This window comes from Alligator sinensis, unplaced genomic scaffold (genome assembly GCF_000455745.1).
Source record: "Alligator sinensis unplaced genomic scaffold, ASM45574v1 scaffold138_1, whole genome shotgun sequence".
NCBI lineage: Eukaryota > Metazoa > Chordata > Crocodylia > Alligatoridae > Alligator > Alligator sinensis.
The window spans coordinates 3,995,860-4,014,602 of record NW_005841862.1 but is presented as its reverse complement, the minus strand read 5'-3'; the positions used below and the strand labels follow the sequence as shown (position 1 = coordinate 4,014,602).

General features: G+C 45.4%; 1 long non-coding RNA gene across 1 annotated transcript in view; it reads right to left on the bottom strand.

Annotated features, from left to right (window-relative positions):
* Nucleotides 1-14,859: 14,859 nt before the first annotated feature.
* The window catches only part of LOC112552045, a 13,597-nt gene continuing 9,713 nt past the window's right edge, over nt 14,860-18,743 (bottom strand). Inside the window, exons 2-3 of the long non-coding RNA XR_003096391.1 lie at nt 16,696-16,868; nt 14,860-15,581 (exon numbers count right to left, since the gene is read on the bottom strand). This is a non-coding gene — a long non-coding RNA (uncharacterized LOC112552045). The remainder of the gene's footprint in view (nt 15,582-16,695; nt 16,869-18,743) is intronic.

The following is an 18,743-nucleotide window of genomic DNA, read 5'->3' as shown; positions in this document are numbered from 1 at the left end:
CTTAGAAAAACACCTATGGGACCCCCACTCACACACACGCCCACGGGACCCCCACTCCGTACATGCTCAACCCATAGGATCCCCCACTCCTACATACACACCCCATGAGACCCTCCACTACCTACACGTGCACACCCATGAGACCCCTATTCCTACACACACCTCAGACCCCCACTTCCTTGCACACCCACTCCTATGCACATATCTGAGACCCCCCACTCACCCATAGGACCCTTGCTGTAACACACACACCCACAAGACCCCCACTTCTATACAGGTATGCACCTACGAGACCCCCCACTCACTCTCACAAACACCCATGAGACCCCCGCTCCCTCCACACATACACCCACTAGACCCCACTCCCTACACACAAACACACCCCCACGAGACCCTCACTCACATGCACCCGAGACCCCCACTCCTACACACACCCACGAGATCCAAACACACACACACAGAGTACATAAACAACAAATAAGGATTATTATTACTAGGATGAGATTGGTAACAATGAGAATAACTACTATTAACAGTAATAATACTAAATAATAATAAAAAGTAAAGAGTGGTGATGAAACAAATAAAGCTCCAGTACATCTGTCATAAAGATTTTCCATTTCACAAGCCTTTCCCTCTAATAAATGAAGGGAACCAGTCAGCAAGGTCAGTTGCACTGAGGATCTCAATGGCTTGAGTGGAAAGGAAGCCTGGAAATTATTTCAGTCCGAGATGGTAAAACTGACAGGGGTCTGTGTTCCCAAAGCCGCAGGGTGGCAGAAAGGCCTTGTAGGAAGGGACTTCAGCCCTAACTAAATGACAAGCTTACAAGTGCTGGAAAAAGAGAAGCTAGGAGACCAAGAAGCATAGGGCTAAAGTGAGAATCGCCCAAGTCAAGCAGAATTAGATTGACCGGAGTCAAATATAATAAAGAGCAAAACATTCTTCAGTGACATAAAAGAGAAAAAGGAAAGTTTAGAGGGAGCCGCTAGGTCATGAGGATACACAGAAATTGAGGATGCTGTGTGTGTGAATCAAAGGCCAAAACAAAGATGTTCCTTCGATAAGGATGACCTTGAAATGTGGCAAAGGCAAGATAGATAAGAACGAGGGCATCAAAATGCAAATAACCTCAAATTAGATGGGAGCAAAAGTCAGAGTATAATGCAGGGGTAGGCAACCCCTGGTACACATGGTAGAACGTGGCACGCGAAGGCATTTTACTTGGCACATGTGCCTCAGGGCAGACAGCGGGGAGCCGCAAGGGGCCTGATCCTTGTAGCAGGGAACCCCGGGCCCCTTCCCCCCTGTCCGTCTCAAAGTGCACATGCACCCACTGCCACCGACAAGCTGGGCCAGGGCTCTGTGGATCCCAGTGCAGGTGCTTGCAGTCTGCCTACCACCTGCTGCAAGCAGCCCAAACTCCATGGTTGGTGGCAGGGGCCTGCAGAGCGCAGGCTGGCTGTGGTAAGCAGCCAGGAGGCTGCAAGTGGCTGCATTAGGCTCTGTGGAGCCCCAGCCTGGATCACTGCTGGAGGCAGGTGCACACATGCCTTGGGGCAGATGGTAGGGAAGGGGCCCAAGGCAAGGGCTCCATGGCCACAACAAGGATCAGGCCTCTCGCAGCTCCCTGATGTCTGCCCCTGGCATGCCAACATCTTCCAAGACAAGGTTGTGGGGTTTTTTTACTCAAAATGTTGCTGATCCCTGGTTTAATGCATTCAAGCTGAGAAGACCTGATAATTCCCAGAATTCTGAAAGAACTAGCCCATTAAATAATAGGTTCAGTAGAAAATTTTTGAATATGTCTACTAAGTTGGGTCTGGTACCATCTGATTAGAAAACAGCAAATATGGTACCTATAGTTGAAAGGAAATTTTAATTTGGGCAATTACTCTCCTATTAGTTTTAAAACAAATTTTAAGAGAAAGAGCAACCAAAGTGAATGGGAATGGAAAATAGGGTAAAATTCAACATGGGATTGCCAAAAATAGGTTATGTCAAAGTAACCTGACAGCTTTTTTTGATAACTGATTTTCTAGACAGATTAAATATATTTGATCTCATTTTATCTGTGTTTCAGTAAATACTACAGTACTGCATGAAAAATTATTAGCGAAGCAGGAGAAAATAAGGATTAGGAGAAAAATTATGAGGTTGGCAAGGACCTAGATAAAGAAAACACTGGGTAACCCTGAGAAGGAAAATATCAGGCTGAAAGGAGTTTACCAATGGAGTTTCTAAAGGATTAATTTTGGGACTAATCTTGTTTGTATTTTAATTAATGATCCAGATATTTAAGTAAAAGTGTGGTGACTCCAAAGTGTAGGTTTCATAGTTTCATAGTTTCTAGGGTCGGAAGGGACCTGAACAGATCATCAAGTCCGACTCCCTGCCCTGGGCAGGAACGAGTGGTGGGATCATAATACCCCAGTGAGACATCTATCCAACCTCCTCTTGAAGACCCCCAAGGTAGGGAAGAGCACCACCTCCCTTGGGAGCCCATTCCAGAGCCTGGCAGCTCTAACCGTAAAGTAATGTCTCCTGATATCAAGCCTGAACCTGCTCCCAATCAATTTGTGGCCATTATTCCTTGTTAACCCAGGTGGTGCCCGGGGGAACAGAGCCTCACCTATTTTCTGCTGGTCCTCTCTGGTGAATTATGGATAGCCACCAGATCCCGTCTCAGTCTCCTCTTGTGGAGGCTGAATAGATTCAGGCCCTTTAGTCTATCCCGGGGGCGCCCCCCCCCCCCCCCCCCCCCCCCCCTGCAACCATGCAAGTGGCCTTCCTCTGGACCCTCTCAATACTAGCCACATCCTTCTTGAAGTGCAGCGCCCAGAACTGGACGCAGTACTCCAACTGTGGCCTGACCAACGCCGCATAGAGAGGGAGGATCACCTCCCTGGACCTGCTTGTGATGTACCTGCAGATGCACGACAAGGTGCAGTTAGCCTTACTGATGGCTTCCTCGCACTGGCAGCTGATGTCCATCCTGGAGTCAACAATGACTCCAAGTTCCCTTTCAGCCTCTGTGTTGACAAGAGGGGTGTTCCCCAGCCTACAGGTGGTTCCTTCTTCCTAGATGCAGCATCCTGCACTTGTCTGCGTTGAATTCCATCCTATTCTCATCCGCCCACCTCTGCAACCTGTCTAGATCTAGCTGGATTCTGTTCCTCCCCTCCAGTGTGCCCACTTCTCCCCACATCTTTGTGTCATCAATGAATTTGGACAGTGTGCTTTCCGTGTACACCTCCAAGTCACTGATAAAGATGTTGAATAGCACAGGCCTGAGGACCGAGCCCTGGGGAACTCAGGTCCAGAAGAGGACTAGAATATCTTACAGGAAGAACTGGATAACCTTGAGAATTGGAGTAACAGAAATGAAATACAATTCAGTAGTACAAAATGCAAGGTCACGTACTTGGGAACTAATAACAAAGTTCAGCTGGAAGCTAGGATCCTGTCACTTGGGAACAACTGATGAGGACAACTTGGGTGTATTAGTTTGTCACAAAAATATTATGACCTGCCAATCTGGTGCAACTATAAGGCAAATGCAATCCTAGAATGGATCGGTAAAGTTATTTCCAGTAGAGGTAAGGAAGCATTAGGGTCATTGTAAAAGGAACTAGGAAGATTTTGTCTGGAATATTCTACACAGTTCTGATTACCCATGTTCAAGAACGATGAATTCAAACTAGAACAGATGCAGAGAAGTGCTGTTAGGATGATAAAGACAAGGGAGAGCATATTAGAGGAGACTAAGAGAGCTCAATTTGTTTGTCTAGCAGAACAAAGGCAGAAAAACTTGGAACACAAACAAGTGAGTATAAATTGGCAGTGAATAAACCTAGGCTGAAATTAGAAGGTTCCTAAGAGTAGAGAGGTTTTGGAGCAGCTTCCAATCAGCCCCGCCTCCCCCTGGCCCCCGGCACACATTTGAAAGCTGGAACTTGGTAAATTTGTGGAGGGGACACCAACAGTTGACTGTGTGTGGAATCATCCATAGTAGACTAGTGAACTCTCCAGGAGTTCCCTTCCAGTATTTTATCCTAATTATAATACTTTGTCTGCAAGTAACCCTACAACACCTATGCCATTTAGTTCAGCAACCACAACTACTTGGTTAAACAAATCTCTCAGTATTCTTTTCTGTCTTGCAGTCACCATGACCTATCGAGGGAGAGTTTGGGGTGACAGAAGACAGGTCCTACCCTAAATTTAGAGAATGAGCTGAGGCAAATTTAACCATATTTCCTTCCGAAGACTCACACTCAAGGCCCCGATCAAGAAAACCCTGAACATCAGCATTGGTTTCTTCAGAGGTCATTGGCAGGTGGATTACAATATTTCGCCTGCAGCCCATTGTGATCCTTCACAGATTAAAAGCAAGATAAACCAAAATGTGATGTGGTGGCTGATGGGCAGACAGAGATTGTTTTAGTGTTTTCTATGTGTTCATTATCTTTTTGCTTACTTAATATCCCCGGACCAGTTTTACAGGTTTTTGTGCCTCCATCCCCAGTTAATTGCAGCTGGAGGTAAATGTGGAAATGGATAGCTCCTAAAGAGAATGGATTGTCATTTTCAGCAACTAATGTTACAACCAGGAGCATTGTTGGTTGTAGCCATGTTGATCTAAGGACTTAAGCAGGCAAGGTTCTTTCAGGAGATGTGATATCTTTTATTAGACCAACTAAATAGCTGGAAAAAAGTTCTTTGCAAGCTTTGCAAGCAGGAGCAGCACTCAGATGAACAGGACTCAAAGGCTGCACCCAAGCTACTAATTATATGGTTTTAAACAAACCAATGCTTCTAGGGTTTTACAAACAACATTAAAATGGTGGAGTATCTCCTTTGTGAAGCAGTCACTGCAATTGCACCACTGCCAACAAATGCAAGCAAGCAGCTTTTTTGTTCAGGAGACAATCTGCACAGGGGTGAGCTTCATGGAACTGGTAGGGCTCACCAATGGAGTTTTTGGAGCGAGGGGCAATCAGCCCTGGCCTGAGTTAGAGGAGCTTGGGGACTACAAAAGTTGAGCCTCACTGCGTCACAACAACACTCACTTGCCACCCAGACCAACTCTCCCCTCCCTCCCACACAAAAATTGTGCAGAGCAATTGGCACAGAAAAGCCAGCTCTCATATGTTGTGCTGCCATAATGCCCTCCTGACACCAACAAGTTTTCAGATGACCAAATTTTGGTACTGTAGGCATGTAAAGAAGCTAAACCAGAAAAGAGAATTTGTCCAAGGCCCAAGTTTCACTGTTCTGCTGGTTTTACTGCATTGCAGTCAGCATCATTGCATTGGTTAAACAGTGTGTAGAACCTGTCCCCAGGCTTTTCTTTTCCACCTATGAAAATATTACACCTAAATAGAACTGTTTCCTGTGGTCCACTGTGTAAAAGAATCAGATGCCTTGTGCTACCTCCATCCATCTACCTTTTTTCAGATATGGTTCAAATAAACACTGCAATGAATATAATAATGCCTCTGTGCTTCCATCTGCAGAGCAGTAGCTGTGTAATCTACTCTTACTTCCCCTTTTTCCTAGTGCTATATAACATGCTCAATTTGAAAGACTGCACGTTGTGCGAGTTTTAATACTAGTGACAATGCAAAGGCAGAATTATCTAACCCCAGCCCATAGCCTCCTACATATTACTAAATGCCCTTAATGTTCTTCCTACTGTGGTTAACAACTGTGAAAGTGTTCCATGAAACTCATGTTTTCAATTATACCAGGTTCATGTTTTTACCACTGTGTCCCTTCAAGTTCAGCCACTCAACCAACCAGCTGTTCTAATGAAAATGCTTCCATCTGATTGCAAGCTCTTTCAGATCAGAAACATGGCCATTGAAAATGGAAAACAGCATTAGCCAACAACATTCTTTCTAGGAAAGACCTCTACTGTAGACAGTTAACTGAGGTTGCACGCATCTTTTTGCAAATACTGAAGCAATTCAGACCCGTCTTTTTTTTTTTTTTTAATTAAAAGTTAGCGCAAGGGTATTAACGTTGTAGGATCCAGCATTCTCTTAAGCTTTGCTATTTCACAAGCCACAAGCGCTTCAGTAACAGATTTTTTGTGTTAATATATACCGCTTAACATGATGAAGCAGGTTGCCATCTTAAGTCCTTCTTAAGAGAAGTAACCAGTGATATGAATATAAATTAGGAGATGTCCTGGCCAGCATGATGGCTGAAAGGGACCTCAGGGTTATGCTTGATCACAGGATGGACATGAGCCATGAGTGCAATTCTGTAGTCAACAGAGTTAATAGCTTACTGGGATGCATTAGCTCAAGCATTGCGATCAGGGCTAAGGAAGTGATACTTCCTCTCTACTTGGCACTGGTGAGACCCCAGCTGGAGTAGTGTCCAGTTTTAGGTACCACACTTCAAAAAAGATGTGGACAATCTTGGAAGGGTCCAGAGAAGGGCCACAGGAATGATTACGGGCCTGGAGGACAAACCTTATGAGGAAAGACTAAAGGATCTCGGACTGTTCAGCCTGAGGTAGAGATGACTGAGGAGGGATTTGGTTGCTGCCTTTAAGTATGTAAGGGGTGAATATTGGGAGCTGGGGGAAAAACTGTTCCCTAGGGTGTCCCAGGGGAGGACAAGGAGCAATAGACATAAACTGTTAGAAGATGGTTTCAGGTTGGATGTAAGGAAGAACTTCTTTACGGTAAACTTCTCTATAGCATGGAGAACAACTGAATGTGCAGTATGTGGTGCTGCAGACAAATCTGCGCGCCACATACCCTACAGCCGCACTTATCTGGACGTGGCCCAGGGTTCCAGAGATCTTCTAAAATGAAAGCACAAAAAAAAGCACATATTCTGATCTAAAAACTGCACATGAACAGGTTTTTTTTTTTTCAAACATTGGCTTGTTCTCCTCTTTTGCTCCATTGATTTATACAAACATGAAAGGTTTGCCACTGCCTGCTTTAACATCTTAGAGATTTTAAAATGCCAACTCTGTTTTTGATGAACAACTTGCTGGAGGACAACATGTTTCTCTTCCTTTATCTTTGCAGTGACTAAATTGAGAAACTCCTTGCTCACAAACTGCAATGTTTAGTGGCTTTAAAAGGGAAGAATGATTTTGTGGTTAAGGTACTTGTTGAGGTCATTCAGGTTCTGTTCCTGTCTCAGATGCAGACTTTCATGTCAATTCAGACAAGCCACTTCACTTAAATGCCTCCACTCAATTTCTCTAAAACAGGGATTATGATTCTTCCTTTTCTCCTTGTCCATTTAAATTATAAAAACTCAAAAAGGTAGAGGTGATTGGTGTTTGTTCTATGCACTATATATGCTGGGGCACCAATCTCAATTGATACAAAGCCACTAAATTTATTCTTAAATGCTTCTTCTGTAGTTCAGGTAACTTGTCTGGCAATATTCCCCCTGCAAATACATTATGAAATTGAACTAAATCTTTACAGGAACAGTTCCCCCACCCTCCAGATGGAGAACAAATCACATGCATCAATCAATCATGTCAAATAAGTTCCTTTCTTTTCAAGTATCATTGTCAGAAAAGGCACTGAACTCAGCTAGTCTGCTGCATGTACCTATTTATTCATATCTAATCTTAAAACATACTAAAAGCTTCCCTTTCTCTCTAAGCTTGTACGGCAGAGCCAGTACAACTACAGGAGAGAGTTAAATTCTGCTTTGATCTGCAGCATCAGAGGGTTTTTATTTAGTCTAAGGGTAGATCTATACAGTAAGTAAAAAGTGTTACTATAGTGAAAGTAGGCACACCTGTATTCATGTTATCCAACTAGTACAGATTACAGCACTGAAACATGGCTGTGAAGGTTAGCAACACCAATATAGATGCAGAATCCTTCCAACAGGCTTGTACACTCCACTCCGAAGCCTGTGCTGCAGCATCTTTGTTGCTATATGTTACACATACTTCCTAGATTAAAGTTAGCTTGGGTATTCTTACCTGTGTTGAAGGCACATCTTTGACTGCAGTGTACACATGTCCAAAGGCACTCATATACAACTCTGGTAGCATAATTACATTTGCAGACACTGTGAACGCCCTTCACACTGCTCTGGGAATCACAAGGAACTTAATGAGAGAATCAGGCCAAAACATGGTGGTTACTAGCAGCAATAAGAACCAAAACAACAAAGCTTATGACTCTGGTCCCACGTTGAACTGGCAAGGCTGTTAACACAATACTTGTATCTGCAAACTGAACAACTTGGATATTGGGTCACAACAGTAAACGTGGACAAGCACATGCAAAGCCAGTTTGAGACTTATTTTTCAGAAACATTTTAATACTCAATTAATTTTGTTTGATCTATTGGGAACTACATGATACCCATAAGCATTTTGTTCAAGCTTGTGATAGGATTGGCTGAAGTCAAACAGAAAAGTCAGAAATCCTTGCCTCTCTCAGAAAATGTTTACTAATTTCACCTTTTAGTTTAATGCAGTTTCTCAAATTCTACTGGGGTAGAGCTACAGCACGCTTCTTTGTTGTCATAATTTCTTTTTCTCCCACCAGTGAATCAGCTCTGCCTGAAGAGCATCTAGTCTTTCAGGTCTTTGCTAGGTCTCTCTTGTCCTCAAAGCAGGTGACAGCTGCAGCTGGGTCCAAAGGTAACACACAGACCCTCAACCTCCCCTCCTGGGTACCTGCACTGTTTACTTCCCTTTTTCAGTAACACTTCCTCCCAAATCCAAAAGTACAAAGCTATTCTGCCTCTAACATTTCCACATTTTCTTTTTCCTGTATTTGGCAGTTCTGTCACCTCTCATACTTTTCATTCCCCACTTCTCCAAGAGGCCCAGGGAGAGCTGCAGCAGAGACGCAACTATAACTTTGACACTCCCCTTTTGAAGACATTGGGTGGATAGAACCCTTTACAAAGAAAATCTACTCTTTCCACTCAGTCATCTAAAGACTGGCATGCAATAAACAGATCCAGGCTGAAACTCTACCTCTGCCAGCATTTCTTAAGAAGGAAGCTTTTATAGTTTAGTGGAGCACTTCCCTGAGACAAAACAGGCCCACTGATTTTGCCAAATACCTCTTTAAAGCTGCACTTAATGGTCCCAGCACAACCACTGTTCCAAAACAGCACAGCAACAAACAGCAGAAAGCTGATGAACAATACAATACTGATTATAAATATTAAAAACTGTGCCCTGAAAATTAGTTATTCAGTAATTGCTGTAGTTTGCACTGATGGTTGTGGTGGAACCAACAAGTATCCCCACAACTTTTAGAGTGAACCATATTGTGCCATAGAATCAAGCATTTTGTCATTCATATGGTGAGTATGAGAACTATGTTATATATACAAAACAGATGCTTTGAACAGGGATTTGAAAGGATGCATTTCAGCGCAAAACCTGTAGCTTGTGAACAGGTCACACAAATAAGATTATCTATTTAGGCAGCACAAATGTGCTCATGGGATTCTGTAACAGTAGGGCCTGTTTTTCAGAACTAAGTTAAGAAGGTCAAAAATCATCCCAGACTGTACTGGAGGAGCTTGTGGAAAGAGCTGGTCTTGCTCTGAATTCAAGAGAACTCATACCCACATCACAAAAGGCACCACTTTTAGAATTAATTGAACCTCTGCCAGTCCATGAACAAGAGCCCAAAGACAGAACAGTCCAAGGAGATTGATCTATTTGAATTAAAAAGGCTGTGGGCCCAGCCCACTAAAAATCGGGGGCTGCCACTGGTTGGGCGGCCAGAATCTTTAAAAATTCAACTGATTACAGGGGACAAATCATAAGAAAACAGGGTGTGCACGTGCAGGGTCAAAGGGCCAAAACAAGTGTTCCCTGGGGGGACACCGAGCAGAGCATGCTGGACAGTGCCCACCGGCCCTCAAACTCAGCTAGAGTGCTGGTAGCTACCGCCCAGCGATGCTCTACTTGGAGACTTGCGCGATCCAAGGAGACTGATCTTGCATCTTCTTCCTGGTCATAGGGAGTGTAGCTTATGATGCTGTAGCTACTTACCTATCCTCTGAATCATTAGGTCTTCAGTTGAGAAGAAAAACCTAGACTTGCCCTACCACACGAGAGAGTTTTCAGGGAGATTTTCTGGGGCCACCACTAAACAAAACCAATATGTGCAGGTGTTTTTTCTACACAGTTACCATATTAAGCCTCAGATTCCTGAAAAATGGTTTAGCCATCAACTTCAAGTGACCAAAAAACATTTCTCAAAGGGCAGTCCAAGTTTTTACACTCCATGCTAAAATGAAATGTGTCCAGGGGTTTTAATATTCAAGTGTTCCATAATTAGAGACATGCTGTGCATAAAAGCATCACAAAATAATACCCTGCAACTGTGAACCAAACATAGGAATTCAAAAGTTTTGCAACATAGAGTTGTTAGTATGAAATTGGCTTTTATTTTTACCTCAAAATAAATGCACATTTAACATTTATTCAAAATCAAAACTGAAAAAGAATATTTTAAACAAGAGGGTGATGATTCATTTTAACAGGGCAAATGCTCATAAACATCTGTAATTTCTCCTACCCCACTTCTGCTTGGCTAAAAACACTTCTGCCTGATTTTTAGTCTACTGCGTATTAAAAGAAACACTTGACAACCGAAAAACTAGAAGTGGCATAAGACAGAACCAGATATTCATTCTCTTCAGAATTCAGTTCCATGTGTAGCCACACATTTATATATATATATAAAAAATTCACTAAAGTGATTTACTAAATTCAAATTTAGTAACTTCTTCTGCAACTTAGTTCTTTGATATCTTGATAAGGGCAGTCAATGCTTAAGCATGTCAAAAGTCAGTGCTATAGCATAACCACGGTATAACTTGAGAACAGGGCTTCTATATATTGTTCACTAGAGTGATGTCTTGTAGTTGAATTTCAGTTTCAGCAGGTACTTCAGATTTACCTGAGCGACATTGTAGACAATACATCTGGGAAGGAAACAACAAGATAAGGAAGAAAATAGTGTCACTACATATAACAGGCTTAGAATTTAATCTTGCTTTGTACTGATTTGAACTTAAGAGCAAAGTCCTGGTAACTCTACTCTTAGCTTTGACCTGGAGGATATTTGACCTAAAATGAGGAGTGATTCTCAGCTAGGGTGTCGTGGCACCTTTTGTCAAGAGTGCTGCAGGGTGCCACACAATGTTAGCCCTGTTAGGTATGCAAAAATAATTCAGAAGATAAACTCAGAGATTTCAAAAAGGAATTTTTGGCTTTAAACGCATTCTGGCCTGTTGTAGGCCTTCTGAGTTCTTTGCAATAGAAGAATTGCTCTAGTGTTCTATTGTCAGCAACAGTGAAAACTAAGAGCTGGCGTTTTCCAAAAAGTTGCCCTTGAGTCTAAAAAGGTTGAAAACCAATGTGGCGGAGTGGTTAGGAGCACTAAAGAAAGCGTGATGGGAATCTCAAGATACAAGCAGCCTGACTTGAATTAAGGAGTGAATTTGCTGAAGACTATTTACATTAAGACAGTCAGGTCTGCTAGAACCTCACTGCACCCAGTGAAGCACTCCATCCAAATATCAGAAACAAACCAGCATGGTCTGAGCTTAGACTTAGGAATCAGGAATTGTTAATAATCATAAAGCCATTTAAGCAATCCCACTCTCTCCATCTGTAATAACAAAAGCTATTTGCTGGCCTCACAAGGGGACTAACATGGGGAAAAAAATCCCGTTATCACTGTTGGTGTCAGAAGGGACAACAACTGTCTAGGCTGTGGAGGTATTAAGCTATTAAGTCTACTTTGCCTGTTTGCAATATATGATGCTATAAAACTTACTTCAAAGACTCCTACATCAGAGGAAGTGGACTTAATGTTCTCATTAAGTACACTGAAACGATGTGGACAAATTGGAGACAGTCTAGCAGAGGGCAACAAAAATTATTAGGAGGCTGGGGCACAAGACTTCTGAGTAGGGACCCAGGAAGCACCAGTCACCGAGCCAGGGGAGCATGCCCCCCCGCATGCTCCCTGGTGGATCCAGAAGTGGACCGGAAGTGCTTCTGGTCCACTTCTGGGTCTGCTACTGAGTGCACTGGGGAGCCCCCCACACTCCTGTGGGATGCTCCATCCGCCCCAGCATCTCAGCATTCACGAGCCACCTGCTACCAAGTGGTATGTAGAAAAAACATTTAAAGCTGTGTCTATCTCCGAATCTTTCCAAATCTCTCCGAATCCATTCGTAGGGTTCCGATTCGATTCAGAGAAATTAAAGGGTCCTCTGATTCAATTCGGAGATTCAGCCGCCAAATAATAAATCTTGTCAAACCAATCTAATGTCATTCGTTGGCAGGCTGGGTGGCCTTAGTGGATAGCTGGCAGCAGTAGACGTGATCCATCCTAGCTTCAGTAAATCTTTAGACACTGTCCCACATGACATTCAGATAAGCAAGTTAAGAAAACACTGTCTGCATAGGAGCATGCAGCTGGTTTGAAAAATTGCTCCGTGGTTAGTTCCTAAACTGGGAGAGTATTTCCAAGTGGAGAAAGAGGTGTTAATGTCTAGAAAATCTGGCATTTGTAGGTTATTTCCTTCTGAGGCATATGTAAGTAAAACTACAAGACAAAAAGATTGGACAATATTACAGGATCCCCTGAGGTCTCCTATGGCAAACCATTATGGGCAGGGGTATCACATTTAATAATCTGTGAAGAATGGCACACACCTACCGCACTTATATAGATGAGTGAAATTGCCATCGTGAATTTAGTTTTTTCAAGACACAAGACTGCTTGCATTTGAGACTTGTAACTGATGCTCCCTTTCTCCTTTGCAGGTTTGGGCAAAACTGCACCTGATCCCACAGCCACCATCAGTTATGAGGGTGTAGAAGTTCCTTTGGGGAATGGAATGTCAACAGGAATTAATGATACTTGTCTTCTGTATAATGAGTATCCTTTGGTATTTGACTTCAACCAGAGAGCATGCCTCTTTTATAGGGAATAGGTTTTGTACATTACTTGGGAGGAATCTTAAAATATCATCCTGCTAAAAAAAAATTTAAAAAATTTGGTGAGTAAAAATTGTTAAGGATAGCACTTTTATAGTACTTCCAAAACTCTTTGCATATGCTAATTTGTATTCTACAATACTTTTGAAGAAAAGCACACTGATGTCTGCATTGGAACCAGGGATAGAACCCTGGTGTCTGTACTCCCAGAGCTGTGGTTTGACCCCTCCTGTCCTAAATAAGCAAAAATTGATTTGTATTATGTTTTGCTAAACAAACTAAGAAAGTAGCCGTATTAACAACCCATGAATAAACTTCCTCTCTGTTTCCCGTGAGAGGAATCCATTCATAGAAAGACAACTCACCTGAGTTTTGGACCTACCTTGAAAACTGTTTAGTTTTGGGGCAGGGGCTCCTGGCTGCTGGAGGCAGCACATGACCTCCTTCCAGGCCCAGGTGAGGGCTTGCTGCAGGTTGGCAAGCAGCTGCCAGGGGGCAGGCAGGGCTAGGTTGTGGGGTAGTAGGTGCCATGAATATGACCGCCAGGGCCAGAATGGAGTCCAGCACCTAGCAGTCATTATCCATGGCCTACACTGCCTAGACCAGGAGGGCGTTCTGCTCCTACAGCAGCTGGATCTGCTTGTGCTGTAGGGCCAGGAGCTCTGCCTAGAACTCCTGACCCTGCACCTTCTTGCACCAGTCCTGTGCATCCTCTTGGGGAACGTCCTCTGCCCCACCCAGGCCCGTGATTCCTCCAGCCGCTCCTGCGACCTCACCACCAGCTGCTCCAGGAACAAGGTGCAGTCCTGTGTCTGCCTTTGAGGGAGCTGACACATCCGCAGTTCCCTGGCTGTGGGTGGTCACAACCCTGAGGCTGCATCCCAGCTGCCTAGGACAACCTCTCCCCCACATGCAGCTTTGGGCCCTGTAGAGCCACAAGACAGAAGATGTTTGTGAGAGAGTTTGCAACATTTCTGATAAGATACCAGGAGCCATGCGCTTCCCAGCCTCAGATTGGGAGTCAGGCATGCATGGGTCCTCAGGGACCATGGTACATTGGGGTGGGCAGGTCCAGGCTCAGGTGGCCACCAGCCTAGCCCCCCAACCCTGCTCATTCCCCTGGGGCCGGAGGGCTGGTGGGTGCTGGCCGCAGGCAACCTGCCTCCCCTGCCCTCTTACCAAGGCAAGACAGGCCAAGCTCCTGGCAGCACCTGCTACCACGGCTCCAGAACCTGCTCCCGCCCCCGACTCCTGCTTCAGGTCAGCTGCTCTCTTGTGCTGCTGCCCAGCCCATGGGCTCCCGTGGGGGGAGGGAGGAGGGGGGACACACAACTTCAGTATGACTGGGATGAGGAGATGCCCATGCCCCAACCCTCCCCACAGGGGGCCTCTCCAGGGAGGTGGCCCAGGGCCAGCCCCCCAGTGCACCAGCACTGTGCCCTGAGTGTGCCCCTGCTGCACGTCATGGGCACTGCGTGAGGAGCTGTTTGCATGGAACAAGGGATGCCTGACCCACCAGGCCCTGCTGCTGCTGATTGCCACAATGGCCTTCGTGCACCTGCATACCTGGTATGAGACCCTGAGCTACAACAGCACGGGGGGCAGGTCCAGGCTGCCCTGCAACCTCTGCTGCCACCTGGAAGGCTACCGGTAGCTGTATTATGCGTCCCTGCACCCCCCCTGCAGCCAAAGAGAACATTGCTGCCAGCATTGACATGTTCCTTGGCAGGAGAGGCCCATGCCTGCCTAGCTTTAGGGGCATGGGCTGCTGAAAGTTCGACACTGTCTCCTGCCTCCCTGTGTGCTGGGGGGGAGGGGGGTAGAACCCGGGGCCAGGGGCATGTGGGAGGACTGGGTGGGGAGTGGGGAGCAGGGGCCAGGTCGGGGAGGGCCCTCCCCTCAGTGCGGTCCTTAGCCCGTGGCCAGGGCTGGCGCAGCCAGTGGCCCCACTCAGTCCTGGCTATTGGTGATGGCATGCGACTCCAGCCAGTGTCCTCTGATGGTGGGTGTCATGTGCAGGCACTGAGCCAGGGCCTCCCCTGGGCAGGAACCAATGCTGCTGGCAGTCAGCAGTGTCATGGCCAGCTGCATGTTGTGGCTGCCCCTGGGGCTGTGGAGTTGGCAAGGCAGGTACTGGCCAGGGCTCTGAGTTGTTGGTGGAAATTGCAGGCAAGGAGCTCAGCACAACAGGGAGCTGGACCCCCGAAGGGGCTCTCCTCTGGTGATGATTGCAGTTGGTCTTGGCGACCCACTGTGCCTGCATAACCTTGATTTTTATGTGGCACTGCTGCACCAACAGATCGTGCCTGAGCTTCTGCATCTGGCTTGACAGTGCCTCATACATGGGGGCATCTGAGTGCCTGTCCCGCTTGGATTAGTGCTGCTCCTCGCCCAACAGTGCCACAAAGCTGTCTCTCTCCTCCTTGGTCCAGTTATTGTCCCAGGTAGAGGGCATGGTGGATGCAGCCACAGCTGTGGGCACTAGCACTGGCATGGGCACCGACACAGTAGTGGGCAAGGAGGATGAGGCCATTGTGAGTCCCATGCCCAGTTGGTGGCCCTCAACTCAAGAAACCAGAGGGTGGAAGATCTGTGGGGGCAACACATTCACGAAGTAAATAAATAGATGGAAGAAGGCACCATCTGGTAATTTTGCTGAGCCACTCCTTGCAGATGGATCAACACTGTCTATATAGCCCTGTTTAATAGTCTCAAATGTGTCCCATGACCTCAGCATCACAAAGTACTGATCCCCCTTTAGTATGTGTGCAGCTCTTGTATGTTAGCTGGAATGCTGGTTCACTAGGCGGAGTCATATGGCTGACCTGTTGGAGATGTTCAACACAATGGGTGCATCTACACACGACACTTATTCAAGTTGCCTAATTAACTCCTCAGTAAAGCATCACCATCTGCAGGAGTAGTGCTATTAGGTCAGAGTAAAGTAATTAACTCCGTTGCAGGATAGTACTGCCCAACACAGGTACTATTCTATGGTAGAGTTTAGTGCACCACAATGCATGTGTAGACAGTGACCAGGGCTTGCTGGAGCATGAGGGTGCTACAATACAGGGCTGCCTGCCAGCTAGCCCCGCAGCATAGCACCCTTGTGCCCCAGTCAGCCCCTCCACAACACACTGAGCCAGGCAGCAGCAGCTCCGAGCTGGCAGGCTGACCCCCTGGGTTTCCTGCCAGCCAGCGTTGTGCCACCCTGGCTCAACATGAGGCAGTCCCGGACATATGTTATAAATGCTGCACCCAGGAGCAATAAGCTCCAGTGCAAACGGTACCAGAGTTTATGTAATCAAATTAATTTCACACGTAGACATGCCCAGTAAGTTGAACATCTCAAACAGCTTTTGTACAGTTTCCATCACTAGTATTTGATCTTGCCCATCGCTTAGATTGGGACTGCCATAATCTATCACACACAAAACATAGAAAATCTCTGAAGCATGAGTAAGCTGGAAGGGAACATGTTTCAAAAGGGAGTTTAGAGGAGTTTTAAGGCCAGTCTTGCTTCAGAGTTCCATTACCTGAAGTGACTCAGAAAAAGGGTTAGTAGGGACTATATCCCAAGCACCCTTGTCACATTGAGAGTGCACTCCCTTGAGTGCTCTCAGATTCTCATAGAAGCACAAAGCAATATTTAAACATACAGAAATGAGCAGACCTGTGGAAAAAAGGCCTGTTATGATTTTCACCTTGTTCTTCCTTGACTTTCTTGACTGCTTCACATGTGCACCCTTGTGTACTGACAGCAGTTCCCGAAAGCCTTTGCTGGAGGATTTCACATCCTTGAGAAACTCTTCTGAGACCACTCAGACTGTGACCTCCTTCACTTCTTCCATCTTCTTGTTCATTTTCTCAACTTCCTCTGTCAAGAATTTTGTTATAATTTTCCAGGTATGAAATCTAATATTAGACGTTTGCCTTGAATTTGTCTCCTTCCCACTACTACAGCAGGGAAAAGAAATCTGGGGGCATCAGGTAACCCTTTACTCTCTGCTTCTCCCAAAACTCTCTTTGCTGGCAGACCCTGCTCTCCAATTACATGGAAGTGAGGAGCAAATTTGAGAACAATAACCTTGAAATTAAACATGGTTGTCACAATTTGTATACAGTCATTCGTTCCACAATGTAATTGTTGTGCAAAAAGCACTTTGATTTTTAAATTTTCTACCTTTCATTTTAATTGAATGTCCTCTAGATTGTCTGTCAAGAAACAGTGAGAACACAAACTGCTCTTCATCTCCCTTCTCCGTATTACTCCTCATTTTACACATTTGTGTCTGCTTCTGTATTTTTAAGAGGAACAATGCAGTTCTTATAAACTCCTTGAGATTCTCCACACCCTTGTTCAATCACCCTTCTAACTGCCCCCACCACTCCCCCAATTCCTACAGTATTGCGGGGGAGGGTAGGGGGAAATTAGGTGACCAATACTGAACCACACATGATGGATAAAGGCTTCACCCCAGATCAAAGACATTATGACATTCTCCATTATTCACCACCTAATTTCTTATGCATCCTAACAACCTGTTTGGTTTTGCATTACTTGATTGCATTGATTTCCAGGTCTATTTGAGTTGATGCTATTACTTTTGATGCAGTTACTTTTGAAAACTTACAGAGTACCAAAGTAGTTCAATTTCCTTCTCCACTCTCCAATACTGAGTACCATTTGCCATTCTGTTGGCCATTCACCTAGCTGTTTTAGGTTTCCCTAAAGTTCCTTGCACTCCTCCCTGTTTCCAACCATCCTGAACTCCTTTTTGTAAACTGTAAGTTGCACTACCTCAGTACTCATCACTCCCTAGTTATCTTGAGGCATCCCCTTGTTAACCTTTTTCCATGAAGAAAACAGACACTTACCAAATAAGGGGGAAAGGGAGCTTCTGTTAACTAGAACACTCTTATACACTGCAAATGTAACAAATGGATCCATATTTTTAGCAGTCTGGAAATGCTTATCATTGTGTGCGATGATTCACACATCCAACCTGTGTTTTTTAGGGTTTTTTGTTTAAGTGGTAATGCCAAGTATCACTATGTTTGACTAATTTTTAAAAGGAGTGCATAAGGTTCAGGCTCTTAGGGGCACTTGTACATATGATGAAAGTTAGCTGTTTTTGCAGTTTCTGTCACGGTGCACACGTGTGGGGGGGGTTTTCAATTTAAATGAGTTTGCTATGTTGCAAGCTAAACCACATCTGCATGTAGTTTAGTTTGCAATGTCGCTATTTATAACGTTGCAGCCTTTGATAGCTCACCTCCCCACAATGGGAGAGGCCGACTGAAGGCAGAAGCAGTGAGGGGCCTGATCCTTGATTCTTTTTATTGATTTTTTCACACCCCAGCAGAGCCTGCACACCTCTCCTACAGCCGGAGGGCAAGCTGCCAGCAGGTTCTGAGCTGCCAGAGGCCCTGAACCTTCCCTCCATGGTAGTGGTGCCTGTGGCAGAAATGCCCCAGTCGGAGCCCCTCTCCAGAGATCTGTCTCCACCAGCCTGAGAGGCTGGTGTTGAATCCCTCAGGGCGGGGATCTCCCACCTTGTCTGCATGACAAAAGCCTGGCGCCTGGGAGGCGATGCTCTAGTCACCTGAGCAGGGGGGAAAGGCCCGGCCCTGCGCACGGGCCCAGGTAGCCAGGGATGCTTTGTAGATTGGTCGGCTTGTAGCCAGTATTGGCAGCTTCGATTGGACCGGCTGCTGAGGTCAGAGAGGTTATTTAAGGGCCCAGTCCAGG